This window comes from Carcharodon carcharias, chromosome 8 (assembly GCF_017639515.1).
Source record: "Carcharodon carcharias isolate sCarCar2 chromosome 8, sCarCar2.pri, whole genome shotgun sequence".
NCBI classification, from domain to species: domain Eukaryota; kingdom Metazoa; phylum Chordata; class Chondrichthyes; order Lamniformes; family Lamnidae; genus Carcharodon; species Carcharodon carcharias.
This window is the reverse complement of record NC_054474.1, coordinates 151,930,115-151,944,572: the sequence shown is the minus strand read 5'-3', so window position 1 is coordinate 151,944,572 and position 14,458 is coordinate 151,930,115. Positions and strand designations below refer to the sequence as shown.

General features: G+C 42.4%; 1 protein-coding gene across 4 annotated transcripts in view; it reads left to right on the top strand.

The window, feature by feature from the left end:
* Positions 1-14,458, top strand: part of LOC121280796 (protein FAM102A-like) — a 109,274-nt gene that overhangs the window by 57,841 nt on the left and 36,975 nt on the right. The window lies entirely within an intron of this gene.

Sequence of the window (14,458 nt, the reverse complement as noted above, 5' to 3'; positions counted from 1 at the left end):
AGCAGCTATATCAATAATGACTTGGCCAGGTTGGTCTGTGGTGGTGCTACTGAGCCATTCTTGGTGATGCACATTGAAATCCGTGACCCAGAGTACATTCTGCACCCATGCTACACTCAGTGCTTCCTCCAAGTGATGTTCAACATGGAGGAGCATTGATTCATCAGCTGAGGGAGGGTGGTACATGGTAATTAGCAAGAGGTTCCCTTGCCCATGTTTGACCTGATGGGATTTCCTGGGTGCCGGAGCCAATGTTGAGGACTCCCATGGCATCTCCCTCCCAACTGTAAACCACTGTGCCTCTACCTCTAGGTCTGTCCTGCCAGTGGGGCAGGACATATCCGGGGATTGTGATGGTGGTGTCTGGGGCATGATCTGAGGGTATGATTCTGTGCGTATGACTGTCAGGCTGTTGCTTGACTAGTCTGAGAGGCACAAGCCCCCAGATGTTGGTAAGAAGGACTTTGCAGGGTTGACAGGTCTGTGTATGCTGTTGTCGTTTCCAGTGCCGAGATCATACCCGATGGTCTGTCTGGTTTCATTCCTGTTGACTCTTCAGCGGTTTGATACAACTGAGTGGCTTACTTACACCACTTCAGAGGGAATTTAAGAATCAACCACATTACTGCAGATGTGGAGTCACATGTAGGCCAAATCAGGTGAGGATGGCAGATTTCCTTCCCTAAGGGACATTAGCGAACCAGATGGGTTTTTACAAACAATTGACAATGGTTTCACGGTCATCGTTAGACTTCTAATTCCAGATTTTTATTGAATTCAAATTCCACCATCTGCTGTGGTGGGTTTCGAACCCGGCTACCCAGAGCATCACCCTGGGTCTCTGGATGACCAGTCCAGTGACAATACTACTACACCACCCCCTCCCTGATGATTAGTAAAAAAGGATACTGTTGTGAAAAATCATATGACATTAGGCAAAGGTCTCAACACCCAGGACCAACTCCAACAGATTTTTTTTCTTTTCAGTTGTGTAATTGGTCTCAAACTTAACTAAATAGATTACTCAGTGGTGGATGCTTATAGCTGCAATATTTAACCTTGTCTAAATGTTTGCGTGCAGGAAGGAAACAATTGGGAGTTCCGTATGTTGTATTTTAAGTTTTTTCTTATTTTTTTTCTTAAGTACAACTCCTGTATTTTGTGCGTTTTGTTTAAACCACTTTTGAAACCTTCATATTCTTAGTTCCCCTTATTTTTGAGTAAATATTCCCTGAGGGACTGCTGTCACATTTTTGTTTGCCAATAAAACCATTTTATTCACACACTGCTTCCAGGCTACATTTTCTGTACTTTTATTTTAAAGCTATTGTACTTCTGGTTAATTATTTGGATTGGCCCAGAAGTGGAAGCACCAAAACAGCTGCCGTACTCAAATAACCAGTAACAATTTTATATTGAATGACACCAAACTGTAGCTCACAGGGCTGTCTGTCTGTTCATTACTATGGCCTTGCTGTGTGCAATTTGGCTTTCACGTTTGCCTGCATAACATGAGTGACTGCACTTCAGAAACAGTTTGTAAAAGTACTTTAGCTCATCGTCAGGATGTGAAAGACATTGCATAAGTGTGTTCTTTATGCATCCAGCATGCAGATAGCACAGCGGCAGATGAGCATGAGGCATATAACCACTCGTGAACAAAATAGACCTCTTCAATTTTCAGTGTACTCCCATGCTATAAGCACAGATCTGAAAAAAGTCTTAAGTGTTGCAGGCCTACTTTCTTCCAATTTTGTGAATTATTTCTACCACCTTTTTGGCTTCTTTCTGTAGCGTTTACCACCGCGCTTCCCAAACTACTTTCTAATTCAACCCCATTTTAATACTTAAAAATTAACACACCCTCAGACAACAAAAGTAATAAAGCACAATAACTTTGCATATTATAAATCAACATACAACACACAAAAATGAAAATCTGTTTTTAAAGTACTTCTTGAAAATGTTATTTTATGTACTCTGCTGCCCCTTAGTTCATCCGAGTCGCGGGATGGACCTTGACCAGGAAGCAGTGGAAATGTAGGTTGAGGGTCTTAAGGTAGCTGATGTTGCGATCCAGGTTGTTCCACAACACCAGGGTGATGGGGCTGGGCTCGGGCAGGCCCAGCTCTGCAGTGGGGGCATCACTAACAGGCTCACGGTTGGGGCCAGGCTTTGAGGAAAGTGGAGTGCTTCTGAGCAGGCATAGGGCATGCGATGGGACAGTTACTGGCCACTGAGGTTTCAGCCAAACTATTCATAACCCCCCCAGTGACAGAAGACTTGATTAAGTAGCGAAGGGCAGTGCTGGTTGCCAGCTGGGCCTTGGTCTTTGTGTGGACTGAAGTTTTGGAGGAAGGGGAATTCGCAGCCCCATTTGTTGTTTCAGTGACCTCAATTGTGGCCATGACCACAGTTTGGGAACCGTTGCTCTATGATGATACCTAAACAATTCATCACTTTTTCACCTCCCCATCCCCATCCACTATAACTGAATGTAAAATGATAGTTGTAGCTCTACATCTACATCAACCATAGGAAAGATGGTTTTGGTGTGTAATTGCATCTGTAGCTTCTTGTGCTTAGAATTGATGGTTGTGAGTGATATAGATTCTTTCTACAGCAGAGCCACAACACAATGTACAATTGTTCCGAAGTCACTGAATTCTATAGATTTTTCATTTATGTGATCTAATGGAGGAGGTATGGAAAGAAGGAAGGAGGAATTGTTCTTTAGACAAACTCATGATCTCTCCCTGCCAAGTGTTAATATTGTCATTGGTGGTATACTACCAGATTTGGTATCCATTGCCTTGTTTTCTACTTTTCTGCTGGGACCGTACTTGTTGAAAAGTAGATGCAATATTAGATTATATGTAACCTTGCAAATCTATTAGTGTATTCAATGTTTTATGATAATTAGGTTTAACCACTCAAATATTGCACAGATTTTGTGATCTAGACTGCATCTTTCAACTTTTTCTCCTCCGATTTACCACTTATTTACAAGTTGGTTTTATGCGGGACTGCAGTGGCATCTTTGAGTCCTAACCCAGTGATAATTATTCATAGGTCAACAGGCGAGAATGGGCAGGCCGTTTAAGGGAGCTTTTACCACCAGTTGGCATGACCCTGGTCTCAATTGATATTCTTTCGGGTTATTTGGCAATTAAGAACGGGAAGTGGTGTTGTTTTTGTTTTCTTTCTCCATACCCCAAGGACAACATGACTATTGTGGCCCTTGTGCTGCCAAGCACACTGAGATTAGTTAACTCTAGACAGACTGGCACTAAGAGATTTGAGGGGCCTTTCTTGGGTCATATAGACCAATGTGATGCACTTTGCCTGGCTGACACGGTTAACACAATCTAACTCTGTGGAGTTCTCAACTTCCAAGGTGATCAAGGCCCTTTTAAAAATAGCACAACCTGTGTTGCTTCTGCAGAATTTTTGAAAATTTGACCTTTTTAATGTGCAAAGTCATCGGCATGTCTGTCTACTGATTACATTTTTGGCTGCTTTCCATTCCTAGTTTTTAACCTCTGCAAGAATACTGCATAGCTCAAGGGCTTATAACCTTGAGTGAAATAGCTTATGTATAAAGAATGTTGGTGTCAAATAAATCAGTTTGAACAAGGTGTATTTGAATTTCAGAATTTTCTCAGTTTCTCTTACAGTCCATAAGTTTTGAATTCCTCTTACTTGAAGCAGATGATAAAATAAATTTAGATAACCACTGATTTCAGAGTACATGAAAACTCTACTGAATTGGTTTTTGAAAAGGATGGCTCCCCCACTCCCCCTCCCCACTTTGGAAGTGTTAGGTTGGGTCAGTTCGCTTTCTCAGTAGATGGAACCATCTCAACTTGTGAGCAATGGGCTGTTTATGTTCTCAAGGTATTTGAATAAAATAGTTGTGAATAACAACCAGTCATGAAGCTGGCGAGTGCTTTTCTTCATTTTTAAAATGTGTTTTAATTTTGTGAAATGAACATTTTTGGCATTAGCACACTGGAAAATGTTTCAAATTATAGGGGAGTATTTTGGTAAAGGACTAGTCTGGAGCTGAGAGCCAGGTGTATGAGGCTGGAAATGGTAACATTTTGCATAATTGGTCTTGGTGTTTTCCTGTGGAGAGAAAGGGAGTTGGGTATACCAATCAGCCTCTTGTGTTGTTACACGTGAGGAATCAAGACCAGGTATTTTCTTTAGATAAAGTGGGATTAGAGGTCTGGAAATAATTTGGCCACGTTGCAAAGTAATTCACTCCTCATTTTAAAGGAATGCATTTGATTCGTTTTTATATTTCCATTCTAAATGCCTGAGTACATGTGTAATGGGAATTACCCATGTAAATTTGGCAGGTTGGAGGTACGAGGGTGTAATTACAGAGACACATTGGTGGGAGGGGTAGTTACAACGTGATAAGTTTACATAGGCAGTTTCCATTGTAAATGTAGACACAGAACTTTATAATGGAGAAAAGTTGCCAGGAAGTGTATATCCTCTCTTTACAGAATGAGTTAATGTGGATTTTGGGATCCCCTGAAACAGAAATATTTTAGAAATGCTGCGAATGCTTTCATTTTCCATAGGTTTTTGGCATGGCACTGTTTTGAAGGTGGGGAGGAAGGGAGTGATTCTTTGTAACACTTCTCCAACTTTTCAGTGTCCTTGTTCTTATGCACCTACTGCACACAGATGTATCCTTGACAAAAGGCTCCACATATGTTTTGATTGCGTAAAGGAAAATGTCAGTTCCTGGCCTTTGACAGATTAGGAGACATGAATTGAAATGAATTTTTCCATTGCCAGGATGCTGGTGCAGTTTGTAACATCAGGACAGTTAGTTCAACCGACTACAGAAGACTTCATTTCCACCCCCTGCACTAAATTAAAGAACAGGTCCTCAAGAGTTATAATCTCCAGATTACTACCCGAGCCACATGCAAATTGGCATAGGGATGCAAGAATAAGGGAAGTAAACACGTGGCTAAAGGAATGGTATGGGAAAGAGGGGTTCCATTTCATGGGGCACTGGCATCAGTATTGGAACAGGAGAGATCTGTACCGTTGGGGCGGTCTCCACCTGAACCGATCTGGGACCAATGTTCTAGCGAAAAAGGTAAATAGGGTGGTCAATAGGACTTTAAACTCGGGGAAGGGGGGTAAAACTCTGAGAAGTATGACTAATAGAAAACAAAGCAGCAGGTTAGTGTGTGGGGGGTGGATTCAACTTCATGGAAAATTATGAAAAAACTGAAAAGAAAGGAGAGCCCAGGAGAGGCTATTAAGTTCTCGAGAACACAAAATAGGACAGTGTGTTTGGAAAAGGCTAGGAATCTAACTTCAAGCACATCAGATACAGGGACGACAATGAGAAAGGGGATGGGAAATACAGGACTGAAGGTGTTGTATCTGAATGCACGCAGTATACGAAATAAGGTAAATGGGCTTGTGGCGCAGATTGAAATTGGCAGGTATGATGTGGTGGGCATCATGGAGACATGGCTGCAAGGGGATCAGGACTGGGAGCTAAATATCCAAGGATATACATCCTATTGAAAAGATAGGCAGGTTGGCAGAGGGAGTGGGGTTGCTTTGTTAATTAAGAAATTAAATTAAATCGTAAGCAAGAAACGGCGTAGGGTCAGATGATGTAGAATTTGTGTGGGTAGAGTTGAGGAATCGCAAAGGTTAAAAAAAAACCATAATGGGAGTTATGTACAGGCTTCCGAACAGTAGTCAGGATGTGGGGCACAAGATACACCAGGAGATAGAAAAGGTGTGTAAGAAAGGCAAAGTTAGTGATCATGGGGGATTTCAATATGCAGGTAGACTGAGAAAATCAGGTTGGTAGTGGATCCCAAGAAAAGGAATTTGTGGAATGTCTACGAGATGGCTTTTTGGAGCAGCTTGTGGTGGAGCCCACTAGGGAACAGGCAATTCTAGATTTAGTGATGTGTAATGAGGCAGATTTGATAAGGGAGCTTAAGGTGAAGGAACCCTTAGGAGGAAGTGATCATAATATGATAGAATTTATCCTGCAATTTGAGAGGAAAAAGCTGGAATCAGATGTAATGGTATTACAGTTGAATAAAGGCAACTACTGAGGCATGAGGGAGGAGCTGGCCAGAATTGACTGAGAGATGAGCCTAGCAGAAAAGACAGTGGAACAGCAATGGCAGGAGCTTCTGGAAATAATCCGGGAGACACAGCAAAAATTCATCCCTAGGAAGAAGGGAGGACGAGGCAACCATGGCTGACAAGGGAAGTCAGGGACAGCATTAAAGCTAAAGAGAAAGCATACAATGCGGTGAAGAGCAGTGGGAAACCAGGGGATTGGGAAGCCTACAAAGACAACAAAGGACAACTAAAAAAGAAATAAGGAGGGAGAAGATTAATATGAGGGTAAACTAACCAGTAATATAAAAGAAGATTGCAAGAGTTTTTTTTTAGATATATAAAGGATAAGAGAGAGGCAAAAGTGGACATTGGGCCACTGGAAAATGACGCTGGAGAAGTAGTAGTGGGGAACAAAGAAATGGCGGAGGAACTGAATAGGTACTTTGTGTCAGTCTTCACGGTGGAAGACACGAGTAACATCACCAAAGTTCAACAGAGTCGGGGGTGGGGTGCAGAGGTGAGTATAGTGGCCATTACCAAGGAGAAGGTGCTAGGAAAACTGAAAGGTCTGAAGGTGGATAAATCACCTGGACCAGATGGATTACACCTCAGCGTTCTGAAGGAGTTAGCTGAAGAGATAATGGAGGCATTAGTGGTGATCCTTCAGGAATTACTGGAGTCAGGGAGGGTCCCAGAAGACTGGAAAACCGCTAATGTAACCCCCCTGTTTAAGAAGGGAATGGGGCAAAAGACGGGAAATTACAGGCCTATTAGCCTGACCTCGGTCGTTGGTAAGATTTTAGAGTCCATTATTAAGGATGAAATTTCAGAATGCTTGGAAGTGCATGGTAAAATAGGGCAAAGTCAGCACGGTTTCATCAAGGGGAGGTCATGCCTGATAAATCTGTTAGAATTCTTTGAGGAGGTAATGAGTAGGTTAGACAAAGGAGAGCCAATGGATTTAATCTACTTGGACTTCCAGAAGGCCTTTGACAAGGTGCCACACAGGAGGCTGCTCAATAAGGTAAGAGCCCATGGTGTTAGGGACAAGGTACTTAGAAGATTGGCCATCTGACAGGAGGCGGAGAGTGCGGATTAGGGGGTCCTTTTCAGGATGGTGGCTAGTGACTAGCGGAGTTCCGCAGGAGTAGGTGTTGGTACCACAACTTTTCACTTTATACATTAATGATCTAGATGAAGGAATTGGGGGCATTCTGGCTAAGTTTACAGATGATACAAAGATAGGTGGAGATAGTATTGAGGAGGAGGGGAGGCTGCAGAAGATTTTGGACAGGTTAGGAGAATGGGCAAAGAAGTGGCAGATGGAATACAACATGGGGAAGTGTGAGGTCATGCACTTTGGTAGGAAGGATTGAGGCATAGACTATTTCCTAAATGGGGAGAGAATTCAGAAATCTGGAGTGCAAAGGGACTTGGAAGTCCGAGTCCAGGATTCTCTTAAGGTTAACTTGCAGTTTGAGTTGGTAGATAGGAAAGCAAATGCAATGTTGGCATTTATTTCGAGAGGGCTAGAAAATAAAAGCAGGGATGTGCTGCTGAGGCTTTATAAGGCTCTGGTCAGACCACATTTGGAATATTGTGAGCAATTTTGGGCCCCGTATCTCAGGAAGCTTGTGCTGACCCTGGAGAGGGTCCGGAGCAGATTCACGAGAACGATCCCAGGAATGAAAGGCTTAACATATGAGGAACGTTTGAGGACTCTGGGTCTATACTCGATGGAGTTTAGAAGAATGAAGGGGGATCTGATTGAAACTTACAGAATACTGAAAGTCCTGGATAGAGTGGACATGGGGAAGATGTTTCCATTAGTAGGAGAGACTAGGACCCGAGGGCACAGCCTCAGAGTAAAGGGAAGACCTTTTAGAACAGAGATGAGGAGAAATTTCTTTAGCCAGAGAGTGGTGAATCTGTGGAATTCATTGCCACAGAAGGCTGTGGAGGCCAGGTCATTGAGTGTATTTAAGATGGAGATAGATAAGTTCTTAAAAAACAAAAAAACTGCAGATGCTGGAGATCCAAAACAAAAAAAAGAATTACCTGGAAAAACTCAGTAGGTCTGGCAGCATCGGCGGAGAAGAAAAGAAAATAAGTTCGATAGATAAGTTCTTGATTGGTATGGGGATCAAAGGTTGCGGGGAGACGGCGGGAGAATGGGGTTGAGAAACTTATCAGCCATGATTGAATGGCGGAGCAGACTCGATGGGCCCAATGGCCTAATTTCTCCTATGTCTTATCGTCAGTTCCTGGCCTTTGACAGACTAGGGGATATGAATCGAAGTGAATTTTTCCATTGCCAGGATGCTGGTGCAGTTTGTAATATCAGGACAGTTAGTTCAACCGACTACAGAAGACTTCATTTCCACCCCCTGCACTAATAAACGTTAGTTGACTGTCTCTGATGGGTCATTAACTATACTTTAGTTAGTTTTCAGCATGTCTGTAGTAATTTAAGGATGTTGTTTGTTTTCATCAAGAGTGCCTGATGCCAATGAAAGCTTTAAGTCCTGTATTCAAAATGAAATGGAATTAACAACCGATTTAAAGTTAAGCGTTGATGCTTAAAAGTAACTAATTTCAGTGCTGATTTAAAATTAATGTAAGCAACACCTGAAGATTTGCTCTTACTCTGAGAATTTATATCCAGCAAGCATAAACCTGTACAGTTTAAATGTTGCGAGAATTTTTCCCACACCTCTGGATGTGGCAGGTGTAGAGGGCATTATGTGTTGCAAATGTTGACTTTGCATCTGTTGAGCAAAATTTTGAAGCTAAGCATATCTTTATCCCTCTAGATTCCCTGTGGCTTTGCTGTATATATGTAAACAGGATTGGTGGGGGTGGGAAAGAGTTAGGTTCAGTGCGGGGAGGAGGAAAGATCTCTCATGTCCCTGCATTACTTCAAACCTTTCATAAATCGAACTTCAGTTCTGTTACATTTGACTTCTCTCAAACTGATTTCAGTGCCAAACTATCCACAAGACTGCTGGGAGCATAGTGCAGATTTGTTAATTTAAAAAAAAATACATTTAATGAAGTTTTGATTACCAAATGCAGCATTCATGCAGAGGATTTGAGGTTGCATTTTCTTTGCAGCTGTGGTCTCAGTGTGAAGCAGCCTAGTGCTACAGTTCTAAGTCTGTGTGCTGCCTAATGGCGTCTGAGTCATCCATGGAGAAGGGAGAGGACATATTTTGGTGTAAACCCATTTTTTTTTTGCGCACAGACGAGCCCTATCACAAATTGTAAAGTCTCAAGCTTTCTGTCTGGGGTCAATAGTTATGAATTTTTGTATACTGATTTTCCTTGACAATTCTATTTAAAGAACTGAAAATTGTCCATTTTTCTCCACTCTGACCAAAAACGCTGTTGAAATTTAACACTGTTGCACCCACTTATTTGAAAAAGGTCAAAATTTTTATTTTTTTAGTTTTGTGGGATTTGAATGGAATAGGCCAACTGAGTCAGTGCTAGTCAGCCCTCAGACCCCCAGTCTCTCCCTCCCCCTCCAACCATAGGTTCTGACATTGGTTTCAGCTATTCGGCTGATCTATCTTGATGAGGCTTGAGGTTGAATTTACTTTGGCCCTTGGGCCTCTCCATTCTGGCACAACACCAGAATTGCGTTAGGTTTGTCACCAAGGAATTTAGACTCCTTTGTTTCACCCTAATCATGTCAACAACTGTGAATTCCTCCCTCATTCTTGTCACATAGAATGTGTGCGGTTACTATACTGTGTCAAGACTGTTGCCCAAGAGTCAGTGCACCAGAATGCTTCTTTCCGAACATAAGGTGAATTTTGTGCTGTTTGATGCGAAACATGTTGATGCTGTGAAGCAAAATGTGTTTCATGTTTTTGCATTCATGTCATCTTTAAACATTGCCAACTGAGGTGTAGCACAACCCTCTCACGCTCTTTCAATCTTGGAGACGAGTAATTTAATTTAATCAGGCTAAGTTGAATTTCAAAACTGGAGAGCTATAGTTGAAGGACCAGTCTTGTACTGTGCCGCACTGTGCTCTGTGTGACTGCTACATTGCCTGATGTTTTTTGGCTAGTTGCTTCTTCATCCCACAAACTTATTGTAATTTATTGCATGGAAAGACTCTAGGACTGCAACCTATCCTCTGCTATAACTAACACCTTTAACAATCTTAGCCATAACTGCCTGGGGTTGTGCTGGTGCTGCCCAGTTCCTTGCTGCTCTAATAAAACTTGCACTATTATGTCTTTGATATGTTTTCAAAGTTCTTGGTAGGATTGATTAACATTTTTATTCCTCTTGGGTAAGCCTCTCTTTGAAAGTGTGTTTGTTAAGAACATAATTTGTAATGTAAATTCTTCAAGCAGTTTGCTGTTTAAATTCCATGTGCAGTTGTATTTAAAATCTGGAGCTATAATGGAATCAGTTAAGATGATTAACCTAGTATTAGTGAACTCGCAAGCAGGTGTCAGCATCTCTAATGCAGCATATTTTCCACTGTGTTATAAATATCCCAAAATTCAAAGTGCTATATTCCTATGTCCTAGGTTCAAAAAAGTGTTCACTGCCTTGTTGTGCATACTGGGCCTTTTTTAACAATATAATTTAAGCACACAACGTGATGAGTTTGAGGCCGCCCTACAATCTGACTCCGAGACCAAGCATTAAGCGGAGATGTTCAACGTGACCACTGGGAGAGGCAAGCTGCAGTGATCAAGTCCTTTTGCTGCTCCTATGATCTTTTTCTTTGGTGTTGGGGGTGAGAGGGAGAAATACTTCAAAGAAGCCCTTTTTCGGTCTGAGATATTGCCTAACATGCTCAACCTAGAGAAGGAACCCTTGTTGAAAAACACTTGCAATCACCACTGGCAATAGAGTCTAGCAGAAAGCTGTGATTATTAGATCCCACCTATCAGTCTGCTGTTTATGGTTAAGTTATCCTAGAGAGAACTCCCTCATCACTTTTTAAAAAACTTTATTCATTAATGGGATATGGGCATTGCTGGCTAGGCCTGCATTTATTGTTCATCCCTAATTGCTCCCTCAGGTGATGGTGAGCTGCCTTCCTGAACCGCTGCAGTTTGTGTGGTGTAGGTATCCCCACAGTGCTGTTAGGATTTTGACCCAGCGGCAAGGGACAGTGATATATTTCCAAGACAGGATGGTGATTGGTTTGGAGGGGAACTTCCATGTGGTGGTGTTCACATATACCTGCTGCCCTTGTCCTCAATGGTAGCAGTCATGGGTTTGGAAGGTGCTGTCCAAGGAAGCTTGGTGAGTTCTATCTAGAGTGCATCTTGTAGATGATACACACTGCTACTGTGCATCAGTGGAGGAGGGAATGAATGTTTGTGGATGGGGTGCCAATCAAAAGTGCTGTTTTGTCCTGGATGGTGTCCAGCTCCTTGAGTGTTGTGGGAGCTGCACTCATCCAGGCAAGTGGGGAGTATTCCATCACACTTCTGACTTGTGCCTAGTAGATGGCTGACAGGCTTTGGGGAGTCTGTAGTGAGTTACTCACCACAGCATTCCTAACCTCTTACCTGCTCTTGTAGCTAGTGACCAGTTCAGTTTCTGGTCAATGGTAACCACCAGGATGTTGATAGAAGGGAATTCAGCTGGGGTAATGCCATTGAATGCTAGGGGACAATGGTTAGATTCTCTCTTGTTGGAGATGGTCATTGCTTAACACTTGTGTGGCATGAATGTTACTTGCCACTTGTCAGCCCAAGCCTGAATGTTATCCAGGTCTTGCTGCATTTGGACATAGGCTGTTTCAGTATCTAAGGAGTCGCAAATGTTGCTAAACATTGTGCAGTCATCAGTGAGCATCCGCACTTCTGACTTTGTGATGCAAGGAAAGTTACTGGTTGGCAGCTGAAGATGGTTGGGCCTAGGACACTACCCTGAGGAACTCCTGCAGTGATATCCTGGAACTGAAATGATTGACCTCCAACACACAGCCATCTTCCTTTGTGCTAGGTATACCTCCAACCAGCGGAGAGTATTCTCTCTGATTCCCTTTGACTTCAGTTTTGCTAGGGCTCCTTGATGCCACATTTGGTCAAATGCTGCCTTGATATCAAGGGCAGTCTCTCTCGCCTCCCTTCTGGAATTCAGCTCTTTTTGTCCATATTTGAAGCAAGGCTGCAATGAGGCCAGGAGCTGTGTGGCCTTGGTGGAACCCAAACTGAGCATCAGTGAGCAGGTTATTGCTAAGCAACTGCTGCTTGATAGAACTGTTGATGGCCCCCTTCTGTCACTTTGCTGAAGATCGAAAGTAGACAGATGGGGCAGTAATTGGCAGGGTTGGATTTGTCTTGTTTTTTGTGTGCAGGACGTGCCTGGGTAATTTTCCACATTGCCAGCGTTGTAGCTGTACTGGAACAGCTGGAGCACAAGTCTTCAGTATTGTTGCTGGAATTTTGTCAGAACCCATAGCCTTTTGCAATATCTAGTGCCTTTAGTTTCTTGATATCACATGGAGTGATTTGTTTAATAGTCCACCACTATTCACGACTGGATGTGGTAGGACTGCAGAGCTTAGACCTGACCCGTTGGTTGTGGAATCGCACAGCGTTGCTTTTTGCTTGCTGCTTATGCTGTTTGGCATGCAAGTGGTCCCATGTGTGTCACAAGAATGACATCTGATTTTTTTAGGTATGCCTGACGCTGTTCCTGGGCGCCCTGCTGCACTCTTCATTGAACCAGGGTTGATCTCCTGGCTCAGTGGTAATTGTAAAGTGGGGGATATGCTGGGCCATGAGGTTACAGATAATGGTTGAGTATAATTCTGCTGCTGATGGCCCACAGCGTCTCATGGATGTCCAGTCTCGTTGCTAGATTTATTCAACATCTATCCCCTTTAGCTCAGTGCTAGTGCCACACAAACATTGAGGGTACGCTCAATGAAGATGGGGCTTTGTCTCCACAGGGACTGTAAGGTGGTCACTCTTACTGATACTCCCATGGACAGGCAGGTTGGTGAGGATGAGATCAAGTATATGTTCTTCCCTCTTGGTTTCCTCACCACCTGCTGCAGACCCAGTCTAGGAGTTAAATATGATCTGAGCAATTTCAAAAACCTGTTTATTACTTAGTTTGATTAATTATTGTGCTTGGTCATTGCCTTAATTATTTTGCAATTGGACAAAGCATGACAGTCAGCTGTTTTGTTAGTTTAATTCATTCTTGCGACGTGAATAAATCTACCAGTAATAAGAGTCATATTGGACTCAAAATGTTAACTCTGTTTCACTCTCTCCAGATGCTGCCAGACCTGCTGAGTTTTCCCAACACTTTGTTTTGTACCAGTAATGGTCTCATCTGGGAGCATTTAACTGCAGTGTCTGCACCAAGTTATGTGCTCTTACTCTGAGCTACAGTAATTTAACAAAAATCAATAGCACATTTCCTTTAAAGTTTTTAAGCGTGACATGGCAGGCATCAGCTAATTTTTGCAATAGAGGTAAATAGACCATTACCCTATGTAGAACTGGTGTGAGCTTACTGTTGTGAAAGCTATCCATACTTTTGTGATTTGTATTGAAAAGTTAGACATCTATGATGTTTGCAACCAGTATAGAGAATATAATTTTGTGCATGTTCTGGTCCAGAAACTGAACATTTTTCAGCCCCTTGATAGAACCATGTTGGTTGTAAGTAGTTAGAGATCCACAGTAAATTATGAAAATAGCAGCATTACCTTTGACAAAAGAATAGGAGTTAAATTAATTACATCTACCCCACAGGCTTCAGACTGACACTCCTGTAGATTTTTAACCCTGAGCCTGTCCAATATTCCATCTATTTTCGAATAGAAAAATAGCTCAGTGCCTTTGCAAGGAATCCAGTAGGGAATTCAGAAGAAACTTCTCTACCCAAAGAGTGGTGAAAATATGGAACTCGTTACTTGAATGGCCTTTTTCTGTGCAGTAAATCTATGTAATCAAAGCTCATGATCTAATCGAGTCATTAAAACTTTATTGCAAAAATTAAGTTGCTACTTGTTATAGAATGACCTCATGGTCCTGCCACATAGTTGATGTTCTTCTTGATTTGGCCTTTGCGACATGCTGTGTAACCTCGTCCAGCCCTAAAGCTCTCTGCACTCTTCCAATTCTGGCCTCTTACACATGCACCCCTGATTTTTATTGCTGCACTATTGGTTGCAGTGCCTTCTGTTGCCTGGGCCCAAAGCTCTGAATCCCTTGCTAACCTTCTCTGGCTCGCTACCTTTCCTCCTTTAAGATGCTCATTGAAATCTACTTTTTTGACCAGGCCTTTGGTCAACTTTCCTAATATCTCTATGTGCCTTGGCATTGAATTT